Genomic DNA, 17,276 nt, shown 5'->3' with positions numbered 1-17,276 from the left:
TGGTCATTCCACGACCATTGACCCACAACCATCCATGACTCCCTATTATCCATTAAAGAAGACAGCCTGGCACGGTCTGGCCCCACTACTCATCTCTCCCCTGGTCAGCTGCACCATTTTCTGCTGCCTGTGTTTCTTGTTCACGCTTTCCTGCTGTCTTGGCACATGGTGTGAGACACTGTCCCATAGCTGTCTGTGCAACATTCCAAGCCCTTCTCAAACACCACCTCTTCCGGGGGGGGTCTGCCCCAACTGCTCCCTCCTAGGAATTCCCACAGCCTGTTAGACTTCCCTTACGATGCTCAGGCCAGTCTCCTCTGTGCCCGGGGGTTCTGCCTGTGTCTCATCCTCCGCTTGGTCCCAGTGGCCACATGCTTCCAGGAATGCACCCCGCACATTACTACCAGAAAAATCTAACTCTCCCCTCACTCACTACGTCACATACCACACGGTCTGGGGAACCTTCCCCACGCAATCCCACACTCTCCTGGAAGGGGAGTTGGTGAGCTTCTTTCAACTGCTGGGCCCCTAGAACTTTGCTTTTGTATCTCTTTGAGCTCCGATCTCCGTTTCCCCATGAGCTGCAATAAGGGGCACACACGTGATGTCAATCACAGGAGATGGGGTCTGGCTCAACTTGATACAGTGCTTGGCACTGAGGTGGTCCCGTGACATCTGTTTGATCAAGGCTGTGCATTGATTGGCGTCCCCCTGTGCTTGTCAGTGTAGAAGGCTGGATGGTATTGCTATGTCATGTTGTTGGAGAATGTGGGGATTGACTATGTCCCCCAAAATAAACGTCCGAGTCCTAACAGCCAGTGTCTATGAATGGGACCTTATCTGGAAATAGAGTCTTTGCAGATGTCATCAAGTTAAGGATCTCAAGATGGCACCCTACTGGATTTAGGGTGGGCCCCAAACCCAATGACTGGTGTCCTTCTAAGAGAAAGGAGAGGGAGCTATGAGACTCAGATGTGTAGTCGGAAGAGGCCACGTGAAAATGGATGCAAGGACTGGAGTGAGGTGCCCGCAAGGCCAGGAGCTCCAAGGACTGCCCACAGGCACCAGAAGCAGGAGAGGGGCATGGAACCCGTTTGGCCTGAGAGCCTGCAGAAGGAGCCAACACTGCCCACACGTTGATTTCCGAATTCTGGCTTCCAGAACCGGGGGAAAGCGCTTTTGTACTGTTTTAAGTTGCCAAGTTTGTGGCGATTTGTTGTAGCAGCCACCGGACACTAATCCGGAGGCGGTGGTTCGGGGCCACAGGGACTTCCTGACCTGTCCGTGCTGTGACGCTGACCCACCCAGGCCTCGGGGCAGCTGGAGCTGAGCAGCCTCCTGCATTTGCCTCGGAGCCTTGTATCGAGCTGGTTGTTGTCTCTGTGCTCCAGGATCATACAAAGGCTGTAGCAGGTGACAGAGGCATGAGTGAGATAGAGCCCACAGTTGGGCGCACCTGGTCTCCCAGGCCCGCCTCTGGCGATCAGCCGGTGACCCTGTGCACGCTGGTAACCTCTCTGAGCGCTAATCTCAGACAAGAGTAGGCCTGCGTCATAGGTTATGATGAGGATGCATTCATTCATTCATCACTCACAAAGACTCACTGAGCACCTACCATGTGCTGAGGACTATTCTGGGCCCTGGAGACAGAGCAGTGAACCAAAACCCCCAACAGTCCCGGCCCCGAGAGGCTCGCACTTTGGGGAGAAGAGGAAGGTGATGACCCAAATTCATCAGCGAAATGCAGGTAGCCGGCGATCAGCGCTGTGGAGAAACCCGAAGCAGGGGAGGGCGAGGGAAGGGGCTGGGGTGCAGTTGTAAATGAGAGGCCAGGTCAGGAAGGGTCAAGGGGTCAGCGGGTAGGCGTCAAGGACATCGTAATTGTTCAACACGCAGCAGCTGTTTGCTCTTGGCTTCGTCGGCTAGGGCAGCTCAAAGCACCACAGGCTGGGGCTTAAACCACAAACATTCTTTTCTCATGGTGCTGGAGGCTGGAGGTTCGAGAACGCGGTACCAGTGTGGTTGAGTTCTGGGTGAGAGCCCTCTTCCTGGTTTGCAGACTGCCAGCTCTTGGGCCTCTTCTTATAAGGGCGCTAATCCCATTCATGGGGGCCCCACCCTCATGACCTAATCACCCCAAAGGCCCCACCTCCTAATACTATCAGACTAGGGCTTAGGTTTCAATATATGGATTAGGCGGGTCACAAACATTCAGCCCATAACAGTGCTCAAGACCAGAATGAGCTCCTGCTCCCCTTTCTATTTCTCTCCACATGATGCTTTGTGCCTTCTGTTGCCCCACATTCAGTTTCAGTCCCTACTCCTGGCTCCCTCTCTTGTGCCTTGTGAATGCCAAGGCAGGCACCTGGGGGGTCAAGGAGAAAACAGTGAACTCACCTGGGAAAGTGAGGGGGCTGCTGACTCAGACAGCAATCTAAACCAGCAGTCATAACGGAGGGGCCGCTGAGCCGGCCCAGCTGGGGAGGATCCGCCACAGCCACCTGCTCTCTCACTCATTCGACTTGCTATTGTTTGGAAGAGGAAACACCAGAACACTCGCGATTTCTTTGAAAATGGAGGAGCGCTAAGATGGGAGATTGTCGAGTCAGTGTGAGGAAGCATTTTGTGTTTCTCTTCTCATCTACGCAACCTAACTGGGTCTTACAGCCCTGCCACTTCCACCAGGGGCCCTCCCGAAGAGGGCATCGGCCAAGGTGCAGTGAAGGGTTAACTCAGCAGGTCTGGGTTTGTCTACACCCTGTACATTCCAGGAAAGGACTGGCCTCGGCCCAGCTCCTGGGAGGTAAACCTCCAACATCTGAGCCCTCGGGACGTCTTGCCTGGTTAGTGTCTTGGTTTACCTGGGTCCTCGGGCCACACTGTAATCCACACTAACAATGTGATTTATGATGGAGGGCCTTGGGCCACACAGTGTCAGCTCAGCCTTTGGAGGGGCTGGAGACCAAGGTGAACCACATGAGTGGTCACCCATGTCAGTGTGACCAACTCCCAACGACACCCTGGACGCCAATGCTCGGGTGCACTTCCCGGGCTGGCAGTACTCTGTGCGCAGTGCCACAGGCCATTGCTGGCAGAAGTAGGCGCTACCCACACAACCCCACTGGGAGAAGTCAACTGGAAGTTCTGCACCTGGTCTCTTCTCGACCCTGCCCCTGTGCCTCTTCCCTTTGCTGGTTTTAGTCCGTCTCCCTGTGCTGTAATAAACCATAACTATGAGTATAGTGGTTTGTCTGAGTTCTGTGGGTCCTTCTAGTGAATTGTCGAAGCTGAAGATGATTGTGGGAACCAAGTGTGGCAGTCAAGCGTTTGGCCTCTGCTTATCCCTGAAGTAGCTGCACGCCAGCATTTTGGCATGGGATGAGCTGCACGTTGTTACCTTCTGTGGGCCAAAGAGAACCCACCCTGTCATATGACTGGGCCTGTGATCCGCTGAAGGGGTTAGAGTCCAGCCTCAGGCCTTCAGCAGACAGCACCAAGGAAACTCAGGCAGATGTCTGGTCTACCTCGCAGCTCGAGATGTGGAGTTGGCTTCCCCCAATTGCTCTGTCGGTGCCATTGGCATTGGGTGTGCGTCCAATGCATCCAACCGCCCAGACTTCAGAGGATGCTCCCCCAGAGGACAGGAGCAGATTCCTCTAGCAAGCAAAACCCCACTGGCTTTTATTGCTTTGGGCAAAATGAAATTTGCTCCTGAATAAGCAAAAGCTCCCTGGCAGCTCTGTCGACATGAGGTGTCCTATTTGAAAAGATATGAGAAACAAGGGACAAAAAAAATATGAGGCTCCTCCAAGGCAGGTGGGGCCCAGCCCAGGCTTGAGGTGACAACAAGAGGACTATGATCTAATGAAGACGAAGGCTGGTGCGAAGATGCTCATCTCAGCCTAGCCCTTTAAAACCAAAAGGATGGCGTTCATTTGCATTTAGATCTCCTTGGCTTCCCTCTTTTCATCTAAAGACAAATCCTCACAAAAGGCTGCTTAATTAGACCAAATTAGATTTCCGCTCAGCAGCTTGTCATTCATTACAAAATGCTGTTCTTCTTCCATTTTGGTAATTATAGGCTGGTCTATACCAGTTTGTAAGCATTCGCTCCAGCCACTGAGTATGACTAGCATGCTTGATTTTGTGCAGAGAAGAGGAAAATTATTCAGTTGCACCAAATCTGTCTGTTTTATAAGTTGGATCAAGACCATCACTGGAGTCCTTTACAATAATGGGTATTCTCACTCTTAATTCTTTAATGATTAATTGTAGGAGCAGCACAGAGCTTGGTAATTTCCAAGACTAAAAGCTAAGTACAAACAGATTTCACATGTAGCAATTCTGCCATATATTTGAAATCTTTACCTGAGTCATGGCAGCCCTGTTCCGTCTAAGAAGCCCCCCATTAAATCGTTTATAGTGCAGCCCACTCATGCTTGGTGGATATCGCTCGGCCGTCTTCTGCACTGAACGTCTTCGGGGGAGCTCAGACCTTGTCTTCCATCGTTTGTTCCCTCCTCCCACCACGGAGCCCTGGCATTCCCAGTTTTCAGCTGGAGACGCAGACGTGGGTGGGCGGGTGCATGGGGGGTGCCTAGAGGACTGGTCCAAGGTCTTCATCATCACGTTCTTCAGATACTTCCCATTCTTTGCACTTGACGCAGCTCAGCATCTCCAGGGCTTCCCACAAACCCAGCGATGCTCCTCAAAGTGGCTGGAGGGTTGTGCTGGGGAAGCCGTGAGTGGGATTCCATCCCAGGGCAGCCTAGTCGGCTGTGCTCTGGTCATTCAGGTTGGGTGCACGCGGGCAGTGGGTGTGAGCTTGTCACCAGGCACAGGCGCTGCTGACAGAGGTGGGAGAGGTCACGTCAACTCTCTCTAATAACAATTGCCATCAGCCCTGCTGTAGGTATTTAGTGAGGCCTACTATGTGAGGGGCACTGGGTATTCTCTCCTCACACCAGGCCTATGAACTGTGCAGCCTTGAGAGATGAGCCGACAAGTAGGAGTGTTGACACTGGAGCCCAGATCAGGCCGGCCCTAAAGCTTTCCCACCACGCTGCTCTGCCTTCCTGAACAAAAGAGTCAGATGACCTGGGTCTAGATGACGCGATCGAGAGACCCTCCAGAAAGAGAATGGCAGAGCCAAGGGGGCCTTAGACATCAAACAGTTCTGCTCCCTTGTATTACAGATGGGAACGCTGAGGCCAGAGAAGGGGAGCGGGAACCTCCTCAGGGCTGCCCTCCTGGGTTGGCCCTCCCGTTGGCGTCCAGCCTCCCGCCCGTCCTGTTCCTGCCTGCCTGTCATAGTCACAGCTGGTTCTGCTGCCCCACTGACTGCAGAATCTGCCACCTTTCTTGTGCGGTGCACAGTGGGGCAGCCAGGGCTTTTCCGCCTTTTGCCCTCCTAGCTTAACTCCCTGGAGAATCTAAGAACAGAATCTATACCCTGTTTTAGAAGACCTGCCCCAGATAGCCCAGGCCTGGAGGAGCACTGCTTCCGTGAGCTTCCAGAGCATCAGCCACGTGCACCACTCACTGGCACTCAGTCACGTGAGCATTCCAGAAATGTGTGTTGAAGACCTACTGTGTGCCAGGCACTGGGACAGCACGGTGAATGGGACAGGCCTGCCCCTGTGCTCACACAACTGATGTACAGATGGTCGTGTCTTTTTCCTGGATCAGCCCAAATCCTCGAACTCACTCCCTACACTCCTCCCTCGGCAACTAGGTTATTATCCACCTCTGAACGCTCCAAGGTGCCAAGTCCAGTGCCCGTTGGGTAAGTGGCTGCTGCTGCTGCTGCTGCTGAAGGAGCGGTCCCTGCACCACCCTCCCTACGACACGGCAACCCAGAACCAATCAGAGAACAAGCCCATAGGCTGCAAAGAGCGGGGAGCAGCAGGACCCTGTCCTTCTGGCACCCAGCTTCATGCGACAATCAACAGCCATCCTTATCAAGAGGCTTCATTTTAGAACCACTTCCTGCACTTCTGCTATCTGCTCTGCCAACAGGTCAGCTGCCATTTTGTGTTAAACTCCTTCTCACTTATTACAATACCACTTTTTTATTGACATGGAAATAAAACTTACAATCAATGAGATATTATGAAATATACATCAAAACAAGAGTCACTGGAGCTGGCGTTTTCATCTGTTCTCAGGGAGGAACAAGGGTTTATCGGGGGCGGGGGAACACTGAACATTTTTCTTCCCTATTACATGATGCGATTTTCAATGAATCTATAAAGAAAATGAAAACATAAATAGAGTAACCAAACAGAATGATCCCTGCAGCTGTCAAAACTTAAAACAGCTCAGTCTTCCTTTCATTTCTGTTTTAAGTTTTGAAAAGTACACAGATCATTCTCTGCGTTTTCTTTTTCTTTCTTTCCTTCCTTTTTTTTTTTCCTTTGGGTAGGAAGCCTCTTTCTTAAATCTGCTCCCTCTGTGGTCCTCTGGCTTTGACCCCTGGCAGCTGAACTGACCAAATGACCCAGTGACTGTGCCATTTCTTCCTTATGCTGTCAGCCCCACCTCGGTAGAGTGAGCCTCTTATTCTGTTTATTTCTTCTCAGCAGTTTGGAAACTTCCTCCTTTCCTTGTTGGACACCACATCAAAGGAGGCTCAAAGGTGTTTCTTCCTTTTACGAAACTCGTGGCACGTTGGAGAAGAAGGCGAAGGAGGAGCCCCTCCCAGCTGGCGCACACCTCCTGCATTCCGGGCACCCCTGGGCACCTTTCCACATTTGGCTCGTCAAATCTTCTCATTACACCACGAGGAGGGGACGGTCACCCCTGTTCCACAAACGATGAGAAACTGAGACTCAAAGAGGTCACACAGTGAGGAAGGATCAGAGTCTGGATTCCAATCCCATCTGTCTACACCAGGTGGAAGCTGGAGACGATCTCCAAGATGGCCTCGTTGAATGATTCTCATCTTTTTTTCTTAAAGCCATAGAACCCACTCTTTGAAAGCAGTCTGATATGGAGACCCCCAGAAATAGAATATGTATCGTAGAAGCCACCTGGCCAGGTGGGGACGAGGGCTTCGTACTCCTGGGAACCTCTCCTCGTCGTCCACCCGAGGTTCTCCGAGCTCCTCTCTGAGTCATAAGAGATTGTGGCGCTCAGCAGGAAAGACGCTGATCCCCTCCAGTGTCCCCAGTACTGACGAGGCGGGGTCTGCGGGAGCAGGCGAGGGGGACGGGCGCTAGCACCCCGGTCTCGGACTCGCAGGCCAGTGGGCCTTCTTCCCCACAGCAGCCTTCCCAAACGAGGCCACAGGAAGCAAAGGAGGGACAGGATGCGACACAGAATCCACCATGTTCCACTGGTCCTCGGGTTGCTTTGGAACAAATATTTCATGAAGATCTAAGAAGCCTCTAAAAGACACGCCGGCACCAGCTTCCACCACACAGACCCTCAGAGCAACGAGGCCCAGATGAGAAACGGCCTTAAAACATTCTACTCCCTATGTCAGACTAAAGAGCTTCTGCATGTATTCTGCACGGCAAAGGAAACCAGAAGCAAATGAAGACAACCCACCAACTGGGAGAAAATATTTGCAAATCATTTATCCGACAAGGGGTTAGTTTCCGAAATATATAAAGAATTCATACAACTCAACAACAAAAATACAAACAATTCATTCAAAAAATGGGCAGAGGATATGAACAGACATTTTTCCAAAGAAGATATGCAGATGGCCAACAGGCACAAGAAAAGATGCTCACCATCACTAATTATTAGGGAAAAGCAAATCAAAGCTACAATGAGATATCACCTCACACCTGTTAGAATGGCTATAATCACCAAGACAAAAAATAACAAACGTTGGAGAGGGTGTGGAGGAAAGGGCGCCCTCAACAACTGCTGGTGGGAATGCAAACTGATGCAACCACTATGGAAAACAGCATAGAGATTTCTCAAAAAATTAAAAATAGAAATACCATACAATCCGGCTATCCCACTGCTGGTATTTATCCAAAGAACTTGAAATCAACAATAGAAAGAAATCTATGCACGCCTATGTTCACTGCAACATTAATCACAATAGTCAAGACGTGGAAGCAACCCAAGTGCCCATCGACTGATGATTGGATAAAGAAGATGTGGTATATATATACAATGGAAGACTATTCAACCATAAAAAGGACAAAATCGTCCCACTCGCAATGACATGGATGGACCTTGAGGATATGATGTTAAGCGAAAAAAGCCAGACAGAGAAAGACAAATACTGTATGATTTCACTCATATGTGGAAGATAAACAAACACATGGACAAAGAGAACAGATTAGTGCTTACCAGAGGGAGGAGGTTGGGGGGGTGAAAGGAGTAAAGGGGCACATATGTATCGGGACGTAAAAACTAGACGATTAGGGGTGAGCAACATACAGTCTATACAGAAACTGATAAATAATAACGTACACCTGCAATTACACAATGTTATAAACCATTGGACCTCAATGAGAATAATTTTTTTAAAATTCCAGTCCCAGCCTGGAACCCCCGCCCACACACCTCCACGCAGCCTCCCTTCCTTCAGGTGGAACCGTGTTTTCCCACCACGTTGGTCCACAGTGAGATGGCAGTCACCTCATCTGCATTTCTTTCCTTTCCTGTCCTGAAGAGGGAGAGAGGAGTTTCCTAAATTGCTCAGACGGGAGGCAAGGCATATCCTTCCTGTGGACACATGAATTTTTTTTTGTCGAGGTAAAATTCACATAAAATGAACCATTTTTAAGTGTACACTTTGGTGGCATTTAGCCATTGGCAGTGTTGTTCAATCACCACCTCTATCTAGTTCCAAGACATGTTCGTCACCCCAAAAGGAAACCTCGTACCCAATAAACAGTCACTCCAATTCTTCCCTCCCCCTGTGCCTTGGCGATCATTCATCTCCTCTCTGTCTCTATGGATTTACCCATCCTGGACATTTCATGTAAATGGAATCATACAATATGTGGCCCTTTTTCGTCAGGCTTCTTTCCCTGAGCATCATGTCTTCAAGGTTCATGCATGTCATAGCATGTATTAGGACTTCATTCTTTTTTATGGCTGACTAATATTCTACTGTATGTGGATAGACCACATTTTTATCTGTTCATCAGTTGATGGACGTTTGGATGGTTTCCATCTTTTGGCTATTGTGAATAATGCTGCTGTGAACATGCAGGTACACATGTTAGTACATGAATTAGTTTTCCATTTCTTTGGGTCTATACCTAGGAGTGGAATTGCTGGGTCATATGGTAATTCTATGTTTACCTTTTTGAGGAACCATCAAGTGGACATATTAATTTTACAGCTAGTTTTCTGTTCACACAGATGGAGACAAGGTCAATGGTAATTCAAAATAGTGGAGAGGCTAATGACGACCACTGGCTAGTCTACTTCCTTTTTATTGAGAAACTTCTAGGCCCTCTGCTAAGAACTCTCCTTGCCTTGTGACATCCACCAACAACCTCTGAGCTGGGTACCCACATTATACCTATTTTACGCGTAAGGAAACTGAGGATTGGAGGTTCAGCCACTTGCTCAAGGTCATACAGAGTTGGGAAGCCAGAATTCCAACCCTGGCGTTTGGCCCCACGCTCGTGTTCTGAGCCACCAAACTGTAATGTCCTAGTGAGGCGCCACATGATTTCTGTTCGGATCTGGGATGTGACAGGGTACAGGCTGGCAGCCGCAGATCTCTGCTCCTAATTATGCCCGGCTCAGACTGTGACGAAAATGAGTCTGCCTTCCTTAAGCACGCCCCAGCTGGGAGCTGGCCCCCGGGGTGGCTGGGATCAAGCCCCACCCAGCGGATAATCCACGAAAACAGAGAAGTGACACTTGACCGCGAAGCCCCACACGGTGATTTCTCTCCGTCTGGGCGCTGAGCTTCACCCCATCTTCTTCAGAAAGCAGCCACTCGTCCCCACCACAGCTCCATTTATTGGGCCCCCACTCTGTGTCCACCACGGTCCTGAGACTGTCTCATTCACTCATCTCAGCCATAGACCTCAGAGGGGGTGTTGTTTTCCCCATTTTACAGAACAGGAAGTCGGGGGCCAGGTGGGTTGAGTCACTAAGGCAAGACCACGCAGGTGTAACTGGCAGAGCTGGTGTTGATTCAGACGCGCAGGTTCGAGAGGCATCCTTGCCGGCAGGAGTCGATCCTCACCGCCTCCCTATATCAGAGGCACCCTCGCTTTTAGGAGCTTCTGCTTTTGCTCTGGAGGCAAAGTTTCAGGGGTTCATTCCCCAGGACAATGAGCTTCCTCATCAGGGTGACTTGGGCCTGTTCATAACCTCTGTTCCCACCCAGCAAGTTTTTACTGCTTTTTTTTTTTAAATCCAAATCATGGTGTTTGCTGCTTCCAACCTCTCCCCTTTCTTTTTCAAAACACTGCGCGTTTCCCCCATCCACCTAAACCTGCTGTTGAGTTACCGGCCCCCAGAGGCCGTGGGCTCAGAGCGATGCCTCCCTGCACTTTGCCGCGCGCCGCCTTCTCCGGGTGTAATCAAACATCAAGCTAAGTAGCAGATAAATCTCTCGATCTCGTAAGCTGCACAGCGAGATCATGTAAATGCAAATGAAGGACCTGGTTTCAAGCTGTCAACGGGGAGGGGAGGGAACGCCGGGGCCCTGTCACCGTGACCGCCTCACCCGGCAAGGGCCATCCATCAGCAGCAGTAACACTACTGGCAGCAGGAAGGGGCCAGGGCTGCCCCAGGGAGGACGGAGGAACCGGGCAGGGGGTGAAACACAGCCCAGGGCCGAGAGAACCAGGCAAAGGCCGAGGGGGTTGGCTGGGCAGGCACAGTGGGGCCTGGAGAGGTGTCCTCACTGCCCGGGGCGCCCCCTTGGTCTGAGCGGGAGAGCTGCTGTAGTAACACTAATGACAATGACAGCAGTCACAGTAGCCATCGTTTATTGAGCACCATGCTGGACCAGATCCCACTAAATACTCTATGGGCCGGAGGACGTCTTACAGGTCAGGAAACGGGGACCAGAAAAAATAGGTGACTTGTCTAAGGTCACAAGCGAAGTGGCAGAGCTGGGACTCAGTTCCATGTGACGTCAGTGTGCTGGCTTCCCGTACCCTCCCTCTTGGCCTGCGGCCTCCCCTCCCAGCGGCAGCCAGCTTAGCCTCATTATAAACTTGAGCGGAGCTGTGATGACACAGGAGGAGAACCTGAACCTTGACCTCTGACTGGTATCTAGAAAATAGAAATCTATGCTTTAACTCTGCCTTTCGACCCTTTTAATTATAAAGTAAAACCTCAATATCCCCGAAAGGCCCCTGTCTCTGGCTACACACCCTCACACAATCACTTATTTTGTTGTGCTTCCTTCTAGGATTTTTTTCAATGAATTTTTTTTACGTGGTTGTAACAATAGCAGATGTAAAATTTTGAATCCTGCTCTGGTTTTTTTCACTTGACATTATTTTATATGCCTTTGATCATATAAGAATGTGGTCTTCTCACGCGCGGCTTTTTCGTATCATTATGCGATGTTCGACTGCCACTCACGCGATGCACATGGTTCAAAGAATCCGGCTTCTAAGACGACGCCGGAGTCCTTTGATGCATAATGCGCCTTATTTCACATGATTGTTTATCTGAGGTTCTCATTATGGAAATAAATAAATATCCTCTATGCTAATCATGATCACAATTTGCATTTATATTGTGCTTTTCATTCGAGGATCTTAAGTTGTTTTACAATAATGAACTACCCCTCCGTGAGCGCAATGGTCTGTGTGTGCATATGCATGCACGGGTACAGCCATATACAGATATTTATTTAATAACTACCAGGCAATAACTGTGGGATTGCACGTAACTACGCTTTAATAGGATGCAGGAAAGTAAGTGGAGGCTTTTCAACTGTCGAACAGACATTCATTTAGTTTCGACGCCGGGCTAGAGGGTTAGTGAGCTACACTCTGTGTGGCTGCCAGGAAGTGCGAGTGACTCCCTTATGGGACCTGCTCCTGATGGAGTGAACATCAAAGGTAAGTTTAGAGCCCCGGCATCAAGCTCCCAGACGAAAACCCGTCTTAGAAATGACCACCTGCCCGTTTGTCCAGGGTGAGATCCAGTTCAGGCCGTCCAGGAAACAAAGCCACTTGATTTCACCTACTTTTGCCTCTTCAGTAGGAAAGGGGAGCTAATTAAGAATTTTAAAAAGTATTTTGGGTGGGAAACGATTAGACACGAGTTGTAAGGCCAGGTCACTTGTTTTGAAGTTGTCCCTGGAAAACGGGCTTTGGCAAGGCTCCAGGGCCAAGGGCCTTCCTTCCTGTGTCTCAGGTGACTTCAGAGCAAGGCAGCAGCCTGAGGAAAATGCCACCTGTACTTGCCTCTGGAAAGCCCCAGTGGCCCTCATGCTGGCAACTGGCTGCTCTGAGGGGGCTTCCAGGCGGGGGGCTGCCTGCCTGGTCTGGTTCCCAGTGTGGGGTTTCCAGGGCCTGGTCCTTCATATTGGGGAGCGGAGGGAGCTGCTATGCAGAAGGAGCCCGGAGAATCCCAGGACCCCCGGGGACAGAGAGAGAGATGGTTTTAATTAGAGCTGAGAGATGGGAAATAAGGCAGAGAGGGATGACATCTTAATGAGGTTTAATGAAGCTGTCTGCTGATGGGGACAGCTGTCACCCAGAGCTGTATTCCAGCCAAGCCACTCTGTGACAGAGGAAACTTGGAAAAATGCACAGTTTGAAAGCTGCTGAGGAGGGTGGGGTGGTCAGACTCAGAGCTGGGAGTTTTGTCCCAGCCTCTTGATTCTAACACCTTGACGACAGGGCATTCCGGCTAGGGGGCCACATTAGACTGGCTTCCAATGCTTCCTGATTCCCCGTTGTGCAAGCCCAGGGCGTGCCTCTTCAAAGACCTTGAGGACCGTGCATGAGATGTCTTAGAATTCTGCCATAAGAAGTGAGAGATGCAAGGACGGCTTGCATTGGCCAGCTGAAAGGGGCCCATTGGTCTGTTCCCTTTCTGAGCCTCGATTTTCCCATCTGTCCAGTGGCGAGAACGTGGCCTCCGTCACAGAGATGTAGGGGCCGCTATGGGGCAGGCGCAGAGCTGCGATGTCCTAGAGAACTGCGGTTAACCCCAGCTCTTCAGTTACTACCTGGGTGGCTGGGGGCAAGTGTGAATCTCTTTAGGCTTCAGTTTTCCCATGTGTAAAATAGGAAACCCACGTCCCAGTGGGGTTGGCAGAGTTCAGGGAGAAGCACAAAGAACTCTCAGGACACAGGAAGTGCTCAAGAAAGGGGGCTGCTAAACGAGGTCACAGGCATAACATGAGCCTTGCATGCAATCCAAGATCTGTATCTTTCTTTTCCTGCCCACCTTTCCCCTGGCCCAGTCATGACTTAGCTGTCCCGTGTCCAGGGCACTTCAAACCTACAATTCTTTGTGAAATGGGATCTCTTCCCATCCCCCCCAGTCTATGCATCAAACAGTGGACTTTACCCAGGGCTCTCCTGGGCATAAAGCCACATGCTCGAGGGGTCGGGGGGTGGTGGGCACAGCGCAAGCAAATCAAAGGCTCACCTGTCCTGCGTGAGCAAGACTCCACATGCAGAGCTAAGATCTGTGCACAGAAAAGACAGTGGAGAGTCCCGGGCAGTGGATGCTAAATGCCAAGCGAGCCGTTAAGAGGCAGCAAAGACTGTGCGGAGTCAGAAGTGGGTTCAAAGCCAGCCTTGGCCATTCATTAGCTCTGCAGCTTTGGGCGAACCCTAAAGCTGCCTGGGCCTCTGTTTTCCCACCCGAAAACGGGGGCAGTAGTAACCACTTTGCAGGGTTGTTTGAGGCATTAGCAGTAACGGGGGTGAAGTACCCCCCTGGAGCCTGGCACAGGGTCACCACAATTACAGGTGCTGCCGTGGTTGCTGGTATTGGCACCAGGGTGGGACCAGTTCCCCTGTCTCGTTGGGCAGATGAGCTGGTCCACGCTCCTCCAGGGTGTTTCCATGTTACATCCTGAGCCCCACAGCCCCTGAACCTGGAGGGCTGGATTGCCAAGGGTGGAATTTCAAGCACGAGGTACCTAAGGATGCGTGGAAGGGAGGAAAAGGTCAGGGCGGACCCCCGCAGCTCCCTCTTGGGCAGACAGTCAGCGCAACGCTCTGTAGGCGGTCTCAAGTCACATCCGAGACAGGCCCAGGGACCCTTTGTGTTTCCTGCGAGTGGCCCTCTCTGGTGTAACCTGCCCAAGAGGGAGGGAAGTCCAGCTGCCAGAGCAGAAGGCTGAATCTGCTTCTCGGCCGAATTCTTGGGGAGTTCCATTCCATCCCACCGGGCAATACTCCAGTCTGGAAAAGTTAGGGGAAAAGAGAAACCCCACACAGGGATTTCTGAACGTGACCCCCAACACTCCCTCCAGTCTCAAAAAAGTGGTCCCAGAGAACCTTGTGGGAACAAGTGAGTTGTTCTTGTGCTGGTGGTGTTTATCTTTTTCTGTGTCTATGCAGTACTTGGATGAAGGTGGGCTCCCGTGTGGGTATCAAGAACCCACTGCTCTTTCAACATGTGGCCATGGTCTCAGATGGGTGGGTTCTGAGGGAGGCAGCAGGCAGGACCGCCTAGTCCTGTGTGAAGGGCGCCCATGCCAGGTCAGGAAACAACGGGAGCAGCGCCCCTGAAACCCCCTTGGGCTGCTTTCAGCCACTGCCCCCACCCCAAGGGGACCCATGCTCCTGACTTCTAAAACCAAAGACCAGTCTTGCTCGAGTCTGAACTTCACCTGCGTGGATCAGTGTGTACCCTGCGTGTCTGGCTTCTTCCATCCCTCGCTCGGTGTGAGAACCACCTGCGTGGTGTGTAGATGTTCTTTCATTCTCACCGCTGTGGAGCGGGGTTTCTCAGCCTCGGCACTATTGGCCCTTGGGACCAGATAACTCATTATTAGGGGTGGGGCTGTCCTGTGCATTGTGGGATGTTTAGCAGCATCCCTGGGTTCTGTCTACCAGATAGAGGGTGATACTCCCTCCCAAGCTGTGACAACCCAAATTGTCTCCAGACATGGCCAAACGTCCTGGGGGGAGCAAAATCGCCCTCAATTGAGAACCACTGCTGTAGAGTGTTCCATGGAATGAGTGTGTCACAACTTTTTTATCCACCTGTGATGGCCATTTGGGTGGTTTCTGTGCTTGGCTATCACAATCTGAGCTGCCGTGAGCACTCTCTGACAGATCTCTGGGTGGACGCAGGCACTCGTTCCTGTTGGGCACCTAGGAGGGGATCGTTGGCTTATCAGGTAGGCATATGTTTAGCTTCAATAGGTATTGCTAAACAGTTTTCCACAGTCATTGTACCAGTTTACACTCCCGCCAAGTGCATGAGTGTTCCTGTAGCTCCACATCTTCAACTATTATTCAAGCATTGAGTTTTTACTTTGCATTTCTCAGAGGCTGAGCACCTTGAAATATGGGTCTTGGGTACTTAGACATTCTCTTAATAAAGTGCATATTCAAGTCTTTTGCTCATTCTTCTATAGGATCGTCTGTATTTTTCTTATTGATTTGTAGCAGCTCTTTATATATGATGGATGAGTCCTTTGTCAGATATACATATTGCAAATATCTTCTCTCACCCTGTGGACTCAGATTTTTAGAGCTAGAGGCAATTTGTGCTTCCCCTATCAACCCTGCCCCAGTGCACTTGACTGTCATTACTAGTTCAATTGTCCTTTTTGAAAGACAATGAATTTCTTAAGGGCAGGGACTATGTGTCTGCTTGCTCACCTTAGAACTCCCAGCACAGGGCTTGGTACAGAGTAGGTACAAAATAAATATTTGCGGAGTGAAAGAATAAGCAGCACTCCCACTGGGATGATTTTTGCAGCCTAAGGCTTCAGTGTGTTTCCACGGTTCTTGATTCCCACGCAGCCCTCCCTAAAAGCATGGAGACTGAGGTACCCACCTGCTTCCCCACCTACCCCCTCCAAGTGGCAGCCAGCTCCCGAGTCTGTCTTCCTCTGCCAGTTGGAAGCCTGCCCACATGCACCTGCCCTGGGGGAGGCGGGGCCTCTCCCAGAGAAGTCGCATTTTAATTAAGTTCCCCTGCAGTCACCGCAGAGGCCAGGTCATTTTCATAAACAAATGGGAAGCCAGAGCTTTGTCCGCAGCTCAGAGAGAGCCAGTGTGGAAGGAGTTCAAAACAAACCACCCAAGCAAAGGCCCCGTGCACCTGCCTGGGACTCAGAACTCCGCAGCTCTGCAGGAATGTCGGGACCTGGCACTTGAGACAGGAGAGAAGAGAGAGAAAAATGATCAGGCGCTATGTAGAGAAGAACTGATAGAGCCCCCGAGGAGGCACTTCATTCTCTCATTTGTTCATTCAATCCCTGTGTACCGGCACCTATTCCACTCTGGGCCCTGGGAAAAAGAGGGGCGACGATAAAGGGGACATATGCGGACTCTCTGCTCCTTCCGCTCAATTTTGCTGTGAACCTAAAACTGCTCTAAAATAAAGCCTATTTTAAAAAGAAAAAGAAAAAGAAATTAACCTCAAAATAAATCCATAAATAAATAAGGACAGACTGAGCACACAGTCTACTGGGGGAGACAGACATTAAACTGATCATGCAATTAATGACTCAATTACACTACTTTGTAATTTTTAATGGCTTTACTGAGATATAATTCACATATCGTACAATTCACCCATTTAAAATGTACGATCCAATGGCTTTTGGCATATTCACAGAATCGTGCAGCCATCATCACAATCAATTTTAGAACATTTTCATTACTCCCCAAAGAATCCCCACCCGGTTAGCCATCACCCCCCAGTCGTCCCATCCTCTTCCCCCTCCCAGCCACAGGCAACCACTAATCTGCTTTCTGTCCCTGTGGGTTTGCCTATTCGAGACCTTTCGTGGGAATGAAATCATACAATGAGTGGTCCTTTGTGACTGGCTTCTCCTCTGAGCATTGTCTTGTCAAGGCCCATCCGTGCGGCAGCAGGTGCCACTGTGTAATTTTGAAAGTGCCCTGAAGGTGGAGCTCAGGGCCCTGTGGTGGCGTATAACAAGGAGGCTTGTCTGGACTGAGGGCAACCTGGGAGGGTTTCCCAGAGGAGGAGGTTTTTAACCTGAGGCATTTATTGAGCACCTATATCACTTATTGGGCACATTTATTTGTGCCCCTAGGAAAGAAGGCAATAGAAGTCATGGCTCCAGCTGTGTAGGAATTTACAATGCCTCCCCTCTCCAGCCGCACACATGCGCCTCCTCCTTCAAGGCCTTGGTGCCGACCAGCCCT

General features: G+C 50.6%; 1 protein-coding gene across 1 annotated transcript in view; it reads left to right on the top strand.

Annotated features, from left to right (window-relative positions):
• Positions 1 to 17,276, top strand: part of CFAP77 (cilia and flagella associated protein 77) — a 124,613-nt gene that overhangs the window by 53,269 nt on the left and 54,068 nt on the right. The window lies entirely within an intron of this gene.

The sequence above is a fragment of the Equus asinus genome, chromosome 10 (assembly GCF_041296235.1).
Source record: "Equus asinus isolate D_3611 breed Donkey chromosome 10, EquAss-T2T_v2, whole genome shotgun sequence".
NCBI classification, from domain to species: domain Eukaryota; kingdom Metazoa; phylum Chordata; class Mammalia; order Perissodactyla; family Equidae; genus Equus; species Equus asinus.
This window is presented reverse-complemented; position numbering and strand designations above follow the sequence as displayed.